Here is a 19,267-nt window from a genome sequence, read left to right as displayed (position 1 = left end):
CCGGGTTCAAGCGATTCTCCTGTCTCAGCCTCCTGAGTAGCTGGGATTACAGGCATGCACCACCATGCCCTGCTAATTTTTGTATTTTTAGTAGAGGAGGGATATCGCCATGTTGGCCAGGCTGATCTTGAAATCCTGACCTCAGGTGATCCATCCACCTCGACCTCCCACAGTGCTGGGATTACAGGCATAAGCCACCTGCCCAGCTTGTTTATTTATTTTTTATGGTTGCTTCCACAATACAACAGCAGAGTTGAGTAGTTGCAACAGACACTGTATGGCTCGTATGCAAAAATATTTACACTCTGGCCCTTTACAGGCAAAGTTTGCTAACTTCTGACTTAGCATAATCTTAGGCATATGATCTCATTTCAAGTGGCGTCCTTTCCAAAGGACTCCCAAATATTTAAAACTTTTTATAAAGCCTTAATTAAGCAGTTTTAGGCCTACTCTATTCCAACCACCAAATGGGATTTAAGCTATGATAATGTTGCTCAGTTTATGAAAGGAAATGCCTCCCTGAATGAAAAACTTTACATTCTATTTTCACCCTTGTTCAGGTGAATCCATGGTATTGATAAAGAAACAAACCAGTGAAAACATTATTGGTTCTGAATTACCGAAGAGATATGTGTTGATTCAGAATGAAACTTCTTATCTTCAAACCTTCTGTGGCACTTCCTAAAGAACTTCTTGGTTACTTAAACCAAATGTGCAATTATCTTTATAACTGCAAGTATTTATGAAAACCGTGGCATGATTTAAATACCTCGACCAATTTAGTCATATGGTAATTCAAACCTTTTTAAAAGTATCAAAAAAAGCACCTTTTACTGCCTAGGTTCTGTTTCTGGCTTATTTGATTTGTTTAAATGTTTTTGTGTAATGTTTAATTTACATCTCCTTTGTAATAAGTTAAAGCACTACGTTCTTCTTTCAGTGACAGTGACAAAAATGGGATCATGCTAACCAAGAAGTGGATGAATTTATCTCCCAAGGCCCTTTTGATTGCATGAGTTTAGTTTCTTCTCTGCAATTACAGATCCTTTCATATCATATCCTCATTAGTATGGTTCTCAGCCTAATTCTGTCAATCTTCTCTTTTTGAATAGCAGCTATATAGAGATACGTTAAATCAAACTAAAATTTTGCCTGAGAAAGTCTTTGTACTTGTATACTCGAATTCTTAAGTATAAACTGCAACCTAACTTGGTAGGTAAGCAAACTGAAAACCTAATTTAGGAGTAGGCTTCTATAACAATAGCTGAGTCTCAGCCAATCACAGCCGCCATACTTCAACAACCACTCGCAGGCAGCCAGCTGTTCAAACCCTTCTCAAATAAGGCAAAGGCCCAGCTGTTTCTGTACGCGCTTCTGTATTCTGTATGTTATTTTCCTGTTTCTGTCCATAAATCTTCTCTGACCATGGGGGAGCCCCAGAATCTCTGAATCTGTTCTGATTCTGGGGGCTAGCTAATTCTCTAATCGTTTTTGTTTTTCTTGCTCAGTTAAATTCTGTTAATTTTAACTTGCCTAAAGTAACATCTAACTTGCATATCATATAGTTCACCAATTAAAATGTACAATTCAATAGTTTTAAATTTATTCATAATAGTTACGCAACCATCACTACAGTCTATTTTCGAATATTTTCATTACCCTAAAAAGGAACCTCACTAGCAGTCACTCCTCATTTCCCTCCAATTGCCCATACCCCCAGTCCTAGGCAACCACTAATCTACTTTCTGTCTCTATGGATTTTCCCTTTTTGTACATTTTATATAAATGGAACCATACAATATGTGGTCTTTTGTTATTGGCCTCTTTCACTTAGCATAATGTTTTCAAGGTTCAACCATGGTGTCACACTGTCAATCTCTTTTTAAAGTCATTATTTTGCATACTTAGTAGACACAGACCCAAATATTTAACTATAAGCATTCTTGGTAGAATAAACAGTTATAGCATTTAAAAATCTGATTATATTCTCTCTCTTTCTCTCTCTCTCACACACACACACATAATGCAGGCACACACTCGTAAATTCACCAAAATTTGGCCTTACATATTCAGAAATCAATTAAACGCAATAGATTGGACATGACTGTTTCTTTAGAAGTCTGGCTACTACTGTGGAAGATTATGGATAATCCTTATAAATTTTGAAATGTGTGCTACAATTTATTCTGAAGGGTTGTTTGTATATGTTTAAAAGACTTTTTTAATAGGAAGCCTCCAATATTTCAAATTACATTCTAATAAAGGTTGAGGTTGAACATTTCACTGAAAAGAATGCTTTATAGCCCAGACACACAAAATGATAACATCAAGTTGTATATCTGAGCTAGTGCACTCACCTACCTTATATTCTCTGTAAGTTACAGGCATGTTATTAATAATACTTCCTTAAAAGCAAAATGTGATATGTGCCAATTAATTTTGTAAATCTCATTGAGGGAGGGATTATTATGGCTCTAACTAAAGTAACTGTCAAAATTACTGTAACCTGGCCAGGCAAGGTGACTCATGCCTGTAATGCCCGCACTTTGGGAGATGGGTGGATCACCTGATATCAGGAGTTTGAGACCAGACTGGCCAACATGATGAAACCCAGTCTCTACTAAAATACAAAAAGTTAACCCGGCGTGGTGGCGCACCTGTAATCCCATCTACTCAGGAGGCCCAAGAATGGACTGTACCCAGGAGTTGGAAGGTTGCAGTGAGCCGAGATTGCATCATTGCACTCCAGTCTGGGTGACAGAGCAAGACTCCATCTCAAAAAAAAAAAAAAAAAAAAAAAAAAAAAATTACTATAACTAAAAGCAAGACTTTCTGTAACTTGCAGTTTAATTAATGTAAGACAAGAAAGATTCACAAATCTTTTCTTTTATTTTCTTTCCCTCCTTCCCTCTCTCCCTCCCTCTCTCCTTCTTTTTCTCTCTCTCTCTTTCTCTCTTTTCTTTCTTTTTCTTTCTTTACTTTATTTATTATACTTTAAGTTCTAGGGTACATGTGCACAACGTGCAGGTTTGTTACATATGTATACATGTGCCATGTTGGTGTGCTGCACCTGTTAACTCTACATTTACATTAGGTATATCTCCTAATGCTATCCCTCCCCTCTCCCTCGACCCCACGACAGGCCCTGGTGTGTGATGTTCTCCTCTCTCTTTTCTTTTCTTTTCTTTCTTTCCTTTCTTCCTTCTGCTTCCCTCCTTCCCTCCCTCCCTCCCTTATTTCCTTCTTTCCTTCCTCCCTCCCTCCCTCCCTCCCTTCCTTCCTCCCTGCCTTCCTTCCTTCTTTTCTTTCCTTCTTTCAACAGGGTCTTACTCTGTTGTCCGGGCTGGAGTTCAGTGGTGATATCATAGCTCACTGCAGCCTCAACCTCCCAGCCTCAAGTGATCCTCCAACTTCAGCCTCCCAAGTAGCTGGAACTACAAGCATGTACCACCACCATGTACGGTGAATTTTTGTATTTTTTTGTAGAGACTGGGTTTTGTGATGTTGCCCAGGCTGGTCTCAAATTCCTGGGCTCAAGAGATCTACCCACCTCAGCTTCTGAAAGTGCTGGGATTACAGGCATGAGCCCCGCCCACAAGTCTTTTTAATCACTAAAGTAAGTATAACAAATATATTTTATCTTTTAAAAAGATTACATTAATGAGATCCCAAGCAATCTTCCTTCCCATTGATGTTATCACTGCACCTTTGTGGCAGGCAAATCCTCAGTTTTTCTTTTCCAGATAAGGAAGTAGAAGCCTGGAAAGAAAGCCCAAACTCAGAAACTCACCTAAAGCTGTCCTATTTAAATAAAGTTTAGCTTGGTTGGGTGCGGTGGCTCAGGCCGGTAATCCCAGTAGTTTGGGAGGCCCAGGCATGTGGATCACTTGAGCCCAGGCATTCAAGTCCAGCCTGGACGGCATGGCAAAACTCCATCTCTACAAAAAAAAAAAAAAATTGGTCAGGTGTGGTGGCACAAGCCTGTAGTTTCAGCTGCTTGGGAGACTGAGGTGGGAGAATAACCTGAGCCTGGGAAATTGAGGCTTCAGCGAGCCATGATCGTGCCACTGCACTCCAACCTGGGTGACAGAGCGAGACCCTGCCAAAAAAAAAGCATTGCCATACATAGTGAACTGTAACCTAAATAGATGTGTAAACACACTGTAACCCTTACTTGTAAAAATTACTGAGTTTTGGCCAATCAAAGGCAGCCAACTGTTCAAACTGAGTTCAAATAAAGCAAATGCCAAGCTATAACCAATCCAGCTGTTGCTGTACCCCACTTCCATTTTCTGTATGTCACTTTTTTCTGTCCATAAATTCTCTCTGAACATGTGGCAGCACCAGAGTGTCTCTGCACCTAGTCTGGTTTGGGGTGGCTGCCCCATTATTCATTGCTCAATTAAACTATGTTAAATTTAATTTGTGTGAAGTTCTTCTTTTACCACTTCCTAGGAATAAAAATGGTTTTCATTTCTACTTACCTATATCAAGTCTTACCCATCTTTTTCAAGCCTAGCTCAAGTTCCATTGCACAAAGGATGCCTTCTATAACGGCTTTAGCCCTATTACTCTCATTCTTTTCAGCCTACATATGGTACTTCTTATATATTCTATCTTGAATTGTTTTCTCTTTCAGTTATGTGTACTTTGATCTTGAATTGAATATTGATCTTGAATTTGAATATTAGACTATTAATTCATTGTGGTTTGAGACCATACTTTTTCTATGTTGCTTATAATAGTTATCTGATTGATTAATTAGATATTTAACAGCCAGAAAATCGGGGGGGGACACTTTAATTTTGAGCATTTCCAGTGATGATAATGACCTTTATTAAATCTATATATTATAAAGTCCATACTGATTAAATATGTCCTAATCTTATTAAAGATACTTCAATTGATTTTTTGTCTTTTTTTTTGTTTTTTCTTATTCTCAGATACTGATAATTATTCTTTTTTTACAAGTGAATATCTGAAATAACCTTGGACATGTCAGAGTAATTTCTTTATGTGAATGTGCGTGTAAGATAGTTGGCCTGCATTAGCAAACATTCAGATTCATAATAACCTTTAGGTTTGAAAAATATTTGACAATTGCCTATTCACTATTAATATTCATGTGCTATATATGTGTACATTTTGAGCTGGAAACATAAAAACAATTCACTAATAAACAGTGGTAATAACTGTTCAAATCTGTATCCTATGGGTCAAAAAAAAATTAAGAATTGTCCAGGTCTTTCAAGATTTCCTCTATGCCAAATATTTTAAATATAAGAGAAACCTTTAAAATCATACTTAATTTTAATAAAAATGTCATCTCACAGCATACTGAATAAAAAGAGGGATTAGGATCAATCCAAGAACCTAAAATATCACAACATGGAATAGAATTATCCATGAATTAAAAAGATGATTTAAAAAAAGGATAATTCCTTGAAAATAATCTGATAAAATAAAATACAATTAATTAAAACAAATTAGTACACAATTGTACATTTAGAGACTGAGAAAACAATTAGGTGTGTTAGAAAAATGATTTAGTATTGAATTGATCAAGATTCTTTAAGTTATTCCTGACATATAAAGTTTGTGCAGCAAAATCATATTTTAATAGACTACAGAAAGGAGGTTTTAAAAAAATTGATAAAAATTATCCTGGGCAGGACGAGGAAAAAGAAGGAAAAAATAAAGTAAAATAAAATAAAAAATGGATAAAAAGTTCAAGCCAGTGGTCGGGCACGGTGGCTCACGTCTATAATCCCAGCACTTAGGGAGGCCGAGGTAGGTGGATCACCTGAGGTCAGGAGTTTGAGAGGAGCCTGGCCAACATGGTGAAACCCCATCTCTATTGACAAAACAAAAATTAGCCAGGTGTGGTGGCAGGTGCCTATAGTACCAGCTACCTGGGAGGCTGAGGCAGGAGAATCGCTTGAACCCGGGAGGCAGAGGTTGCAATGAGCTGAGACTGCGCCATTGTACTCCAGCCTGGGTGACAAGAGTGAAACTCTGTCTCAAGAGAAAAAAAATAAGTTCAAGCCAGCAATGACATGTTAAGAATAAAAAATTAAAAATGGATAAAAGAGGAAACTGACAACTTTAGGAAAATTTCAGGGAAAAATTTAGACTATGTACACATAATACTTTGTGAACTAGACTGGGGAGAGTATTGGTGTTGGGCAGAACAATAGGAAAAACAGCAAGAAAAAGGGGGATGTGCATATCAAAGGAGGAAAGAAAGGTAGTTTGGATAGACAAAAAACCTAAGAGGGATATTGGAGCCTTTCTATGATATCAACGGAGGACAGGAAGAATAAATGGTTTTCAAAATTTTGCGATATTGACTTTAAGTGATTTATTACAAAGGCATTAGGATTGAAAATTGGAAATAGAAGAAAAGGTAAAAACTCTTAGGTTATTGATTCACAAGGTCTGTGAGAGTCCTATATATATTAATAGCTTTTTGTTGCTGTTGTTTAACAAGAATAGACTCATAAAATAACCATTAGTTCAACAAACATTTACTGAACTCCTATGTGTCAAGAACTATGCAAGTCACTGTCAAAATGAATTAAAGCCTATAAGCAGGTGGAGGGAACCCGACAAACATCTGTGCAGGTTTTTTGATATAGATAAGAAAACAATCAACTTTGGGTTACTTGTGAATGATCCTCTGTGAGGTAAATTGATTGTGTGAAAGATTATAAAGAAATGCTGTTTAAGAGCTTTGAGCCTGGGCTCCTTTCTTCCAACAAAATGCTAAACTTTGAAAAGGTCCTTTAGATTCTGGGCTACACAAAGGTAGCTTAGTTACATCAAACTGGCTGGCTATCTTAATAGTACTCATTAAGATGGAGTTCTACCTGGATTATACAGTAGAGCTTGTTAAACAGGAATCTCAACTAGCATCCAAATAGGTGCTTCTGTGTTTAGGGAGTGTTTTATCTGTTGGAAAGTTACTGACACAATGAGAACTAATGCCATCAGCTAGGTACTCTGCAGCTTTGAAACTATGCACTATTGCATTTCGATTAAAATGACATTTCTTGACTGAATTCCGACATCCTCAGTGGTAGTGGTGAATGAACACTTTTATCAAAGTATAGATTCTATTAAGCTTTTTAAAAAATTTATTAATTTTTTTTGTAGAGATGAGGTCTTGCTCTGTTGTCCAGGCTGGTCTTGAACTCCTGATCTCATGCAATCCTTCCACCGCACAGCCTCCCAAAGTGCTGGATTACAGGCGTGAGCTACCCCACTCGGCCCTATGTAAGCTTTTTTGAATAAAAAACAGGAACCGTAAATAGCATATACATAGGATTCTTAATATTTTTACTTTAAATTCTAGAATTTGAAAAATAAACTAAAATTGAATACAACGTAATTGAGACAAATATATCTGCACTGGAAAATTTAGCTTACAGAGTCCCTTCATGCTATTGCTCAGTCTGTAATTTTAAGTTTAAGAGCAGGTGGAAGCTCTTCAGCGGTGACTGACAGACACCATAAAAGGTAGAAAACTGAAGGAGCCTATTTCCTGTATCTAAAAATTTTTTGTGAAGAATTCCAGAAGTCACACCAAACCTTGGGCCAATTACTGAATGCTAGAAATCTCATTTGGGAGCTTACTGTAAATGTGTGTGGCAACACACTGACTCCATGTTCAATCCGACGCCAACATGTTGAAATCAGTATTTTTGTCCTGACCCAAACCTGAACCAGTAGAAAATCTCCCATAACAGAAATTCAATGTTTGTGAAAGCATGATTGCCCTCTCATTTCTTTTTCACCTTCCTGTGCCTTTCATAAGTTCTTCCAGTTCGTTAATCATTAATTAATATTTAACAAGGCTTTTTCCTAGTGCCAAGTCCTCTGCTAGTCTAGCCTTTAGGCAATATACAAACTCCCCAAGTTCTTCCCTTTTAAGAAGCCTTGGCACTCACTACAGATTAATTTCTCTAAGGAAATTCATAATGGCAGACGAAATAGGGGTTCCTTTTCAAGAACATTCAATTTTAAAGCGTTTCAGCATTTTTTCCTGGTATATGTAAAATGTGACTTAATTGAACTAATTTTAAATGTTGACAGAACTTTCCAAGCACACATTTCCTGAACAAAATGGTTACAACTGAAACAGGAAAGGGCTTACACTTTTTCCTTCTACAGCTATCCCACAAGTCAGTCTCTTGACCTGCCCCTGCAGAATCCCTCAAACTCTGGCTCTCTGAGTTGATTTTGGATCTACGATGAGCCATAGGTTTGGAATGCAGATAACCTCCACGTGTATTAATGAAAGAGGTCAGCTATGACGTAGAAGCCATCTCCTGGGCAGAGAAGGAGAAGAAATGGCAGTCTGGGGAGCAGTAACATGTCTCCAGGTTTTCTCTGGTGAAAGGAGACTGATGAGAATTGATACCCATTTCTGGTCAAAAGAGTGGAACCAAGGTACTTCCAACCACCTCCTCTCACCCCTCTCCACATGGACAAACATACCAGACAGGTGATGTGGGCTAACAATTTACTTGGCATGAGGCCAAAGGCTTGAGCCCTGCCCTGCCCATATTCTTCTCCTTTGACTTCTTAAGGAAAGGAATGATTGCTGATGTTTCCCTCTGTGCCCTTTGACACCTGGACTGATTGTTGTAGATGTAATTAGGAATGTTCCTCAACATGCCGTTATTCTTCTCACGATTCTGGGAGAAACTGTACCCCTCCCCCATAGACTTATATAGGTGGCATTCAAATTTTCGTTCCCAACTTTTTCATATTTTTATTAATCCCATAAGATTTTGTGAATACGTACTCCGAGCCAGGCACGTTGGACTTCTAACTTCTTCTTAGCCCAAGTAGGAAGGGGAGACTCAGGCGCTGGGGACCATTCTCCTCTCCCTGCTGCAGAGTTGCAGTCCCTATCCCTCCTGGGTGCCCATCCCCGTGCCTATTTTCCTGGATCCCGACCCAGTTGATGTGACAGGCTCGTGGCCCAATCCCCTTCCTGGTTCCCAGGCCGACTGCTAGCACCACCCGAGCCAATGGCGGCGGCCGAGGGGCGGAGGGGGCTGGCAGGAGGGGAGGGAGCGCTGGCTTTAGAACCAGAGCCGCAAAGATTCCGAGGTGCAGAAGTTGTCTGAGTGCGTTGGTCGGAGGCAGTCCGGCCAGACCCAGGACTCTGCGACTTTACGTAAGTGCTTTGTAGGCGCCGGCGGGCACTAGGGGAGCGGGTTTCCTGGGCGTGGGCAGGAGTGGTCCTGGGGAGAGCATCTCGATTAAGCTCAGCAGGAACGTGCCTCGCACCGCGGGGCGGGGGTTGGGGGAGAGGGAGGTCGGAGAAATTTCAGCCGGAGCCCTCGGGTGCCCGGGCGATCGGTCGCAACCAAAATGGGTGTGGGAGTGACGGGGAGTTTCCCTACCAGCACTCGCCGCAAACACGTTTTCTGCTCTTCACTGTATTAAGTGGTGCTTTCTTACTAGTTACTCTTAACTTGTTGCCAGTCTTGGGCTGGAGTGCTAGACGCCAACCCTTGCCCTGATTCCCCTCCGCGGCTGCGGCCCCGAAGTGGAAAAGCAGCGCACAACTTCCCTCTGTCGTCCTTCTCCAGCTACTGCCATCCCCCCTCCCCTCCCGCCCGGACTCAGGAAATCCCGGAGCCAGCAGCCTGCTACTCCTCCAGCCCCCACAGGCCAGCCTCGGGTGACCTGGCTGGCTTAAGCTGACCCTGGGGCTCTGGAGAGGGGGGGCCGTGGCTGAAGGAAGGAACGAGGTTTGGGTTGCCTGCCTTCTGCTTGCTTCCCTCGTCCTTAGTGAGGGCGTCGCGATCGCACCTCCTCTCCCTATGAGTAAGCACTTTTTTTTCCTTTCAGTAGGAGAACATCTCTGGGCCAGTAGGGCAGTACCTTTCCGCTCTCCCCTGTCCCCACATCCCCTGTCCTTTTTTCAGCTCCTTTGGCTCTGCGGCCCCAGGCGCGCGGTCGGGGCGGCGGCAGTCCCGGACCTCTCCGACTCTTGGAGAGGGAGAGCCGAAGGGGCGACGGGAGGGAGGTAATATGCCCCCTCCCCCGCCTTTCCCCGCACAGCTGCACTTGCCTGTGTTTACTTTTCTCCACCCGCAGTACTTAAGCGCTCTAATGAGAAGCCCGGGGACGCCGACCACCCCCGTCCTGGCTTCTCGCCAGTCCCAAAGTTGCTGCCGCCGTCGCTACTCCAGTGTGCTGGCGGTTCCGACCGCCGGGCTCCGGGACGTAAGATGATCCCAGCCCGGGAGGTGGAGTGGGGGTTAATGGCATCTGACTCTAGCCTTATGCGATGCTCCTTGCCTTTCACCTGAGCAGCACGATATCCCCATTGGTGCAGAAGGTTGAGCTTTTGCAAAAGGTTGAGCTTGGAACTAAGTGGGTTGGAGAGCCTCACCATTTAGCATCAGACAGACGGGATGCTGGGGGCGCCCGGCCTGTTAAGAGGGATGGGGAGGAGGGAAGGGAGCCTGGCTAACAGTAGGTAGAAAATGTAGGGAAAAGTAAAAACCGTTGAAGAGCAAGCACTTACTCCACTTTGCTGGATGTCACAATGGACTGGGGAGCCTAAACTTGATCCTCGAGATGCAGTTTATGGTGAATTCCAGCTAAGTGGCTGGAGCCCCACACATACCAATTGGAATCACGTGCCCCAAGTCTCTGATGTGATGGTCACATGACGTCTTTTTACTTTAAAGCTGGAATGTGATGGTTGAGGCCCATATTCCAAAAACCACCTCTGCGTTTGAAAAAAAAGGTGGGGAGAAGTGTGAACTAGCTTCTAATCAAGGAATTCTACTAGGATTTTGGATGAGGGGACCAGAAAGGGAATTTGGTGCTCAGCTTTTATCCAAAACAAAAACAGGAGCTGTTTTTAAAATAAGGGATTGAAATATATGTGAGTTGGGACATATATCTCCTCTGTTCTTCAATCTCATGGTTTTTCTAAATTTAAAAAACATCTTACTAATTATTTTCTAGGGAAGTCATCCTTTTACTCATGCCCCATTTTGTCCCTGAATGCTAGATTTGAAGCTATATCCCACAAGATGGTGTTAAAAAGTAAGGCTCTGTTCATCTTCCTTGGTCTGGCCTATATTTTAATTAGACTGTTCCCTATTTTAGACATCTACTTAAAGGTGGTAGATAACCTCTTGACTAAAATTAACCAGTTATTTGTGGTTTTGAATTAATTAGATTAGAAATCATGCACAAAAACAGTGGACAGTAAATTTGATACATCGAGTTGGTTGGGTTTTTGCCTGTCAGTGGTTTGGTAGAATAATGAGAGGACACTGAAACGACTTACCCATATTGACCTACACCCGCCCAAGTGACCCAAGTTAAGGTTGCTGCTGGGAAAACGTGGCAATTTGGCTATTCAGATTATATATTACAGAGTATAGAAGAGGAGCCTCTGAGGTCAGGAGTTTAAAAGCTTTGCTTATCTGGAAAGAAAAGAAAGAAAGAGAGAGAGAGAGGAAGGGAGGGAGGGAGGAAGGAAGGAAGGAAGGAAGGAAGGAAGGAAGGAAGGAAGGAAGGAAGGAAGGAAGGAAGGAAGGAAGGACGGACCGACCTGGTTGATGCGTATTCAGCCTTGGAAACAACCAGGGCAGAAGATATTTAAGAGATTCTGACTTTGTATTCTTTTGCCAAAAACCCTTTGTCTCCTGCAGCAGCCTCTGAATGACTGCAGCACTCCATTTTCTTGCTGTTCATCCGTTTCTGAGCCCGAAAACTAGAACAACCTTAAAGCACATAGTTCTGATCCCAAGGCTAGCTTTGTGGCACAGATTAGCTGGAAATGGATTTAAGGTGCACCTGAGTTACTAGAGTTAACTACACTGGTAGATAGACCCCTCTAGTGGAAGTGAGGTGATAATATAATTTTAGATTGAAATAATAAATGTTTAACCTCAAAAAAAGCTAGTTATTACCACTCAACTAGGTTAAAGTGGTAGGGGGATAAGTTCTTTTTTAAGTATTGTGAAATCATGTCCAAACAGAATCATTGCTAGGCTGTATTCCACAGCTTTTCATTGTCTTGGGATGCCTACTCATTGAACACCACCCCCCAATATTGCTGACTTCCTTTTTTGGTGGTATGATCTAATGAGCCCAAATTTTTATTAAAATTAGGGGGCTGGGAGTAAAATTCTTAATTTTTACTGTTAGATCCAGCAGATAGCAACCCCTTACTTTACCTGAGGTGGGGAGCTATTAATAAGTAAATGACGCTTTGCTTTGACTTAATACAGACGATCAACATTGAAGTCCAAAGTCTCTAGTCTGATGTAACCATTTAGATTCAATTGATAAAAATGACTAGGCTTATGGCATTTTGGGTAGAAGGATTAATTGTAACTAGTGAGTAATAATTTGGGTGAAATTAAGCCTCTTCTACAAGTGATTACACGCACATTAGACTTTGACTGTGACTATTTATACTGGCAGAATGTCAGTATCCAGGACACTACCAGAAACCCACTGAGATTTTTCTCCCAGGCGAACAGAAACCTGTTACTGAAAAGAAAAGGGCAGCTTGGCCATGGTGCTTGAGCACCAAAGTGGTTCTTTTTGGTGACACTGAGAGGGTACAACAAGAAAGTCCATTTGCCATTATCCCATATTATGTTTTAGGCATTATTTCTACTTGGATTTTCATGAAATGTACTGACAGTGTTCTTAGCACATATGATAAATTCATGACTTTGCTATTGTGTTTGGTCTAGCATAATCTATGTGGAATGTATAAGCCGAACTGTTTGTTTCTTTTTTGCTGTTTGGTACAGATTCCGAAAGTAGCTGGTATAAAATAAAATTTGAAAATGAATATCTCTCGATACATGACAACATGGGGTATCTGTTTTTAGAATTATGTTGTCTTTGGTCATATGACAATTTTTCTTTTGGTGAAGAGTGATCCAGAAGGCAAAATTTTTGATCTGTGAAAATAATCAACTCATTTAGAAGAAGTCAGCTGGGTCATGTTTTGAGTCTGTATTATTCTAGACAGTGATATACCACACAATGTATATTCAGTGTGTTGGAGGTTTCAAAGCTTTTTTGATACATTACAATGTTGGAAGTTCTTTTATATACCAGTGGTCATGACTAGCTGATTTTAGTTATGAGAGTGCTTTGGTTAAAGTTATGGAAACAGTCTAATCATGAAATGTCAGTCTTAGGAGAAGATCTGATCATACTTGGGCCAATTTATTTTAGTTATAGAGGTGAGACAATTTCAAAAGATTCATGATAAATGTAATAATACCAAATTTTGCCTTAGTCTTGACACTTGAAAGATAAATATTAGTAAGTATAAACTGTTTTAGGGATGAAGAAGCATTGTTAGTATATGAAAATGAAAATACTAATTTCATTGAACTTGCCCTCAGAGGAACTAGATTCTAGATAGGGCTCTGCCATTGACTCATAATTTGACCTTCAGAAAGTCATTTAGAATTATTATATTGATAACTAATTGAGTACATACATGTGCCAGACACCATTCATGCTTTTGTTTATAAAAAGAGAGGATTGCTCAAGCTTTTTGGTTTGCTGGGTTTTATTTTTTCAAATATTCATAATCTGGCTTATTTCAGTTATCAGTTGACTTTTCAAACTTTGACGCAATTGCATTGATCCAAGCTAAATACTTTGTTGGCAAATTGATGACTATTCAGGAAACTGATCATCAGTGGGTTATTCCATGACTAATGTTAGTTCTTTAAAATAAAGAGGTGCCATTTATATAATTCCTTGACAGCGATTTTTGGTGCATTAAGCCTACTGATTTTATAATATGAGAAACCTTACATTTTCTTAAAAGTTTAGAAATGTATTTGATAATAAGGGTGGTGGTGTTGTTTATTGGAAAAGCATTGAGCATAGAATTTAGGGTCTTTTAGTCCTTTGCAGTCTGGACAGATAGATTATCTTAAGTAAATCATTGAAATTTTCTGTGATCATATCTGGGTTTCACTTTATTTTTAAGCCATGTGATTTCAATCTACGTATTTCACAGGCATGGTGAAAGGATAAGTGAGAAACGTGAAGCTTTGGCTTTTAAGTAGACAGGTGCTATATAAATTCAAAGTACTGCAGCAGTATATCATAGAAACACTAAAGCTTTAACAAGAGTTTATAGAAATGGCAGGGTTCTCGTCGCGTAAGTCTTGCCACATTTTTCTTTGTCTGTAAAAGTTCTCCAGCCATCCAATTTTTACAAGCAAAGGAAAAATAAAGCCAGACATATTATAATGAAAAATAAGAGAATAGGTTGATAACAACAGAATAAAAACGTACATGTGATACTTTATTCTTCTTCTTCTTTTTTTTTTTTTTTTTTTTGAGATGGAGTCTCGCTCTGTCGCCCAGGCTGGAATGCAATGGCGTGATCTTGGCTTACTGCAGCCTCTGCCTCCTGGGTTCAAGTGATTCTCGTGCCTCAGTCTCCTGAGTACCTGGGATTACAGGCGCGTACCACCACGCCCGGCTAACTTTCGTATTTTTAGTAGAAACAAGCTTTCACCATGTTGGTCAGGCTGGTCTAGAAATCCTGACCTTGTGATCTGTCCGCCGTGGCCTCCCAAAGTGCTGGGATTACAGGCATGAGCTACCGCGCTCAGCCCATGTGATACTTTCTTCTATTTCTTACCTCAAATATTGTGCAAAATGGCCCGTTAAAGCCATTAATTGGGTGGTGTTTTTCCCCTTTTTAACTAACTACTGAGTAGAATTTTGGTCTTCAATGGTAATTGTTACAGAGTCCATTGGCTTACCATACCTCATTTTTAGTTTTGTGATTGCCCAAAAAGGGAGGTTTCATGTAAAAAACCTCATAAAAAATCAAATTTTTCCTCCTCATAATTGCAGTCAAAAGGAGGACAACATGCAGGTATGGGAAACTGCATAGTGGAAGAGAGAATCTATACATTTAAGTAGCATGCCATGAATAACACAGAAAATGGCCTGGCACGGTGGCTCACAGCTGTCATCCCAACAGTTTGGGAGGCCGAGGTGGGTGGATCACTTCAGGCCAGGAGACCAGCCTAGCCAAAGTGGTGAAACCCCGTCTACTAAAATACAAAAAATTAGCCAAGCACGGTGGAATGGGCTTGTAGTCCCAGCTACCCGAGAGGCTGAGGTGGGAGGATTGCTTGAGCCTGGGAGGCAGAGGTTGCAGTGAGCCGAAATCGCGCCATTGCACTCCAAGCCTGGGCGATCGAGTGAGACCCCGTCTCAAAAGAAAAAAAAAAAAAAAGAAACCAGAAAATGCGGGAAGTTAAGTTGAAAAATTAACACCCTCAAAGCTATTAACTTGGATTTTCTTTTCTTTTCTTCTTTTTTTTGTTTTTTGAGTCAGATTTTCACTCTGTCGCCCATTCATACTCTGTCCAGTTCATTGAAAATGCAAGTCTGATTCCCTTAAGCTGTGATATTCATACACACACGAGTATATATACACTTATGTGTGCATATGTATATTATATAAAGTTTTATGTGATATATAAATATAATATAAAGTTTTTACTTTCTGTAAAATAAAATTTGTTAGGGTCATATAATAGTTTTGAATATTCATATTATTGTGTTCCGCATTATAAGCCCTAATTACATGGTGTTGCACTCAGATTGATATTCTGCTGTTGACACTGAAAATAATGCTTTCATTCATAGATGAATGTAATTTTCAAGCTTTTTTCCTGTATTTCTTAACTTGCTTGAATGTTCCCATTTTTGCCATTTCTTATTGTTCATTTTAACATTTTGGGGCTTGTGTTTCACATCAGGAAGAATTACCATTATAGGGTGCAAAGAATTTGCTCAGAGGTGAAAATGATACGAAATTGTCCCTAGGGCACATCCTATTGCTATAATATTCAATACGTATGAATTAATCTACTGGGAAAGTGTCTTACGTAGTGTGTACTTTAAAGATGTTTTCAGTTACTTTGCTTTGGATTAGAAAAATTCAAGGTAAGTGTAATTTAAAATGCTCATATTTTTATGTTTATTTTTTGTGTAGAGACATCTTTAAAAATTGGAATAACACTATCCCATTCTTTTCATTTATTACATTATAAACATGTTTCCAAGTGATCAAATATTTTAAAAAATGTTTAAAATAAAAAAAAAGTTTAAAATCACTGCACTATATTTTATATAATGACTATTTCATAATTTATTTCACTAATTCCAAGTTGTTGGACATTTGTTTTCATATCTTACAGATAATGCTTCAGTAAGCATTCTTGATCAAACATGATTTTGCACTCTGTCATTATTTCTCAGAAGAGAAGTCACCAAGATTGTTTTAAAGATGAATTCCTTTGATAGTCTCTGAAATTTAAATATTGGCTTAAACAAAAAGATAGCCTTGATTTCAGCGGCATTTAAAAAAAGAAGGCTGGGTGTGGTGGCTCAGTTCTGTAATCCCAACACTTTGAGAGGCCAAGGCAGGCAGATCACTTGAGGTCAGGAGTTCGAGACCAGCCTGGCCAATATGGCAAAACTCCGTTTGTACTAAAAATACAAAAGAATTAGCTGAGCATGGTGGTGCATGCCTGTAATCCCAGCTACTCGGGAGGCTGAGGCAGGAGAATCACTTGAACCCAGGAGGTGGAGGTTGCAGTGAGCCAAGATTGCACTACTGCACTCCAGCCTGGACAACAGAGCAAGACTCTGTTTCAAAAAAGAAAGAAAAGAAAAGGCCATTCTTTATATAGTGTATTGTATCATATGTGACTCTAAACTGGAACTTGTTTAGGTAAAGTATATGTCTTGGAAGTATTTTTGTTTTCTCTGATATAGTTAGCAGGTGCAAAGCAGGATGAGGTAGAATCCTGTGCCGTGTACAATCATAGGAAGTTCTGTTTTTTGAAACGGAACTGTTAATGGGGGAAGGGAGACACGTTTGTTTTTAAGAAGCCTTTATGTTTCATATTATTATAAAACTCAGTTCAAGTATACAAAGCTTATTTGTGCCCATGAGCATTCAGTATCCTAAAGAAACATTTAATCCTGTTGTTGGCTAAATGACTATTTGCTGATATGCCCTTTTATCTCAAGCTATTAGTTTCTTAAGGTACTTTGATATTACTCAATAAACTACAGTTAAACTAAGAGTTTTACATTTCATTCAGGTTGCTTAAATAATATAACTAAACATAGGTCCAATAGTAGTAAAAATTCTGATGTCGACACTTAATTTGTGCCTGTTTTCAGTATATGGAGATTCCTTACATTACAAGCACTTGAATTCACAAATATTTTGTGTATTTAAATGGCTCATTGTCCATTACCTATCCCTCCTGAAACTTAACCCATGCCATTTCACAGACCCTTCCCTGGTGTTTTTCTCTTTCCTCCAGTTCACTAGCCTCACTCACCAAGGACTTTGTTGGTCTGGTAATTCCATTATGACCCAGAAGTGACTTGGAATGTTCCTCTGACCTGACAACACTTTCTCACTACCTTTCTTTTCTTTTTAGGGGTATCATGTACATGCTATGTTGCATAGTCAGAATGGATTTTAGCATAAAGTATGGGTTCCAATAGCTCTCACATTTTATTATTTATTTATTTATTTATTTTGAGACAGAGCCTCACTCTGTCGCCCTGGGTGGAGTGCAGTGGCACAATCACGGCTCACTGCAACCTCCATCCCCCAGGTTCAAGCGATTCTTTTGCCTCAGCCTCATGAGTAGCTGGGATTACAGGCTCCTGCAACCACGCCCGGCTAATTTTTGTATTTTTAGTAGAGATGAGGTTTCACCATCTTGGCCAGGCTGGTCTTGAACTCCTGACCTTGTGATCCACCTGCCTCGGCCTCCCAAAGTGCTGAGATTATAGGCATGAGCCACCACACCCGGGCCAGCTCTCCCATTTTATATCTCTGTGGCATTGAGATTTCTTAACTCTTATGAACCTCAATTTCCCCATGTAGAAAATGAAGATAATCCACTCACTTTTCACTTTGTTCTTATAATTATATGAGAACACTTATAAAGCAACTAGCATATATTAGGTGCTCAATAAGTATTTTCAATTACAGGTTGATTAATGTTGCCTTAGATGATTTTTGTCAGGTATCTATATCTACCTCTTTTTCTCTAATTTGAGCACCTTCCCCCTTTTTTTTTTTTTTTTTTTTTGACAGAGTCTTGCTTTGTCACCCAGGTTGGAGTGCAACTGTGCGATCTCAGCTCACTGCAACCTTCACTTACCGGGGTTCAAGCGATCCTTGTGCCTCAGCCTACCAAGTAGCTGGAATTACAGGCATGTACTACCATGCCTGGTTAACCTATTTTTGTAGTTTGTTTTTTAGTAGAGATGGGATTTCCCCATGTTGTCCAGTCTGGCAAGATTTTAGAAATTAATGGGGGTTTTTGTGTTTTCTTTAATGGTGTTAGAAAAACACTCCTTTTGGCCGGGCGCGGTGGCTCAAGCCTGTAATCCCAGCACTTTGGGAGGCCGAGATGGGCGGATCACGAGGTCAGGAGATCGAGACCATCCTGGCTAACACGGTGAAACCCCGTCTCTACTAAAAAATGCAAAAAACTAGCCGGGCGAGGTGGCGGGCGCCTGTAGTCCCAGCTACTCGGGAGGCTGAGGCAGGAGAATGGTGTAAACCCGGGAGGCGGAGCTTGCAGTGAGCTGAGATCCGGCCACTGCACTCCAGCCGGGGCGACAGAGCCAGACTCCATCCCCCCCCCGCCAAAAAAAAAGAAAAACACTCCTTTTTATTGTTTTTCATTGTGAATGTGAAGGATTCTAACCATGTTTCAGGTTGAAGAAGCTTCTTCACTTAGCTCAGAAACCTGTTTATTGTTTAATTTATTTTTTCTTTTTTGAAAGGGAGTCTCACTCTGTTGTCCAGTCTGGAGTGCAGTGGCGCGATCTCAGCTCATTGCAACCTCCGACTCCCAGGTTCACACGATTCTCCTGCCTCAGCCTCCCGAGTAGCTGGGACTACAGGTGCCCACCACCACGCCCTGCTAATTTTTTGTATTTTTAGTAGAGACAGGGTTTCACCATGTTAGCCAGGATTGTCTCAATCTCCTGACCTCGTGATCACCCACCTTGGTCTCCCAAAGTGTTGGGATTACAGGTGTGAGCCACCACACCCAGCCATTTAATTTATTCTTTTGTGAGGATATGTGGCGAACTAGCCAAGGCCGGGCACAGTGGCTCAGTCCTGTAATCCCAACACTTTGGGAGGCCAAGACGGGCAAATCACGTCAGC

At 40.3% G+C, this 19,267-nt stretch overlaps 1 protein-coding gene and 1 long non-coding RNA gene across 5 annotated transcripts in view; one reads left to right on the top strand and one right to left on the bottom strand.

Annotated features, from left to right (window-relative positions):
• LOC108583805 overlaps nt 1-8,922 on the bottom strand; it is a 31,982-nt gene extending 23,060 nt beyond the window's left edge. Inside the window, exons 1-2 of the long non-coding RNA XR_001898590.3 lie at nt 8,810-8,922; nt 3,791-3,938 (exon numbers count right to left, since the gene is read on the bottom strand). This is a non-coding gene — a long non-coding RNA (uncharacterized LOC108583805). The remainder of the gene's footprint in view (nt 1-3,790; nt 3,939-8,809) is intronic.
• Nucleotides 8,923-9,052: 130 nt separating this feature from the next.
• PLS3 (plastin 3) overlaps nt 9,053-19,267 on the top strand; it is an 87,031-nt gene continuing 76,816 nt past the window's right edge. For 2 of the 4 annotated variants that reach the window (XM_003918172.4, XM_009198169.3), the window contains exon 1: nt 9,053-9,187. The gene's annotated coding sequence lies outside the window, so the exon portion shown is untranslated. The remainder of the gene's footprint in view (nt 9,188-19,267) is intronic. The other 2 variants (XM_009198170.3, XM_009198166.4) reach the window with 2 other exon arrangements.

This window comes from Papio anubis, chromosome X (genome assembly GCF_008728515.1).
Source record: "Papio anubis isolate 15944 chromosome X, Panubis1.0, whole genome shotgun sequence".
Taxonomy (NCBI): domain Eukaryota; kingdom Metazoa; phylum Chordata; class Mammalia; order Primates; family Cercopithecidae; genus Papio; species Papio anubis.
The sequence above is the reverse complement of the archived record's forward strand: the minus strand, read 5'-3'. Positions and strand labels throughout refer to the sequence as shown.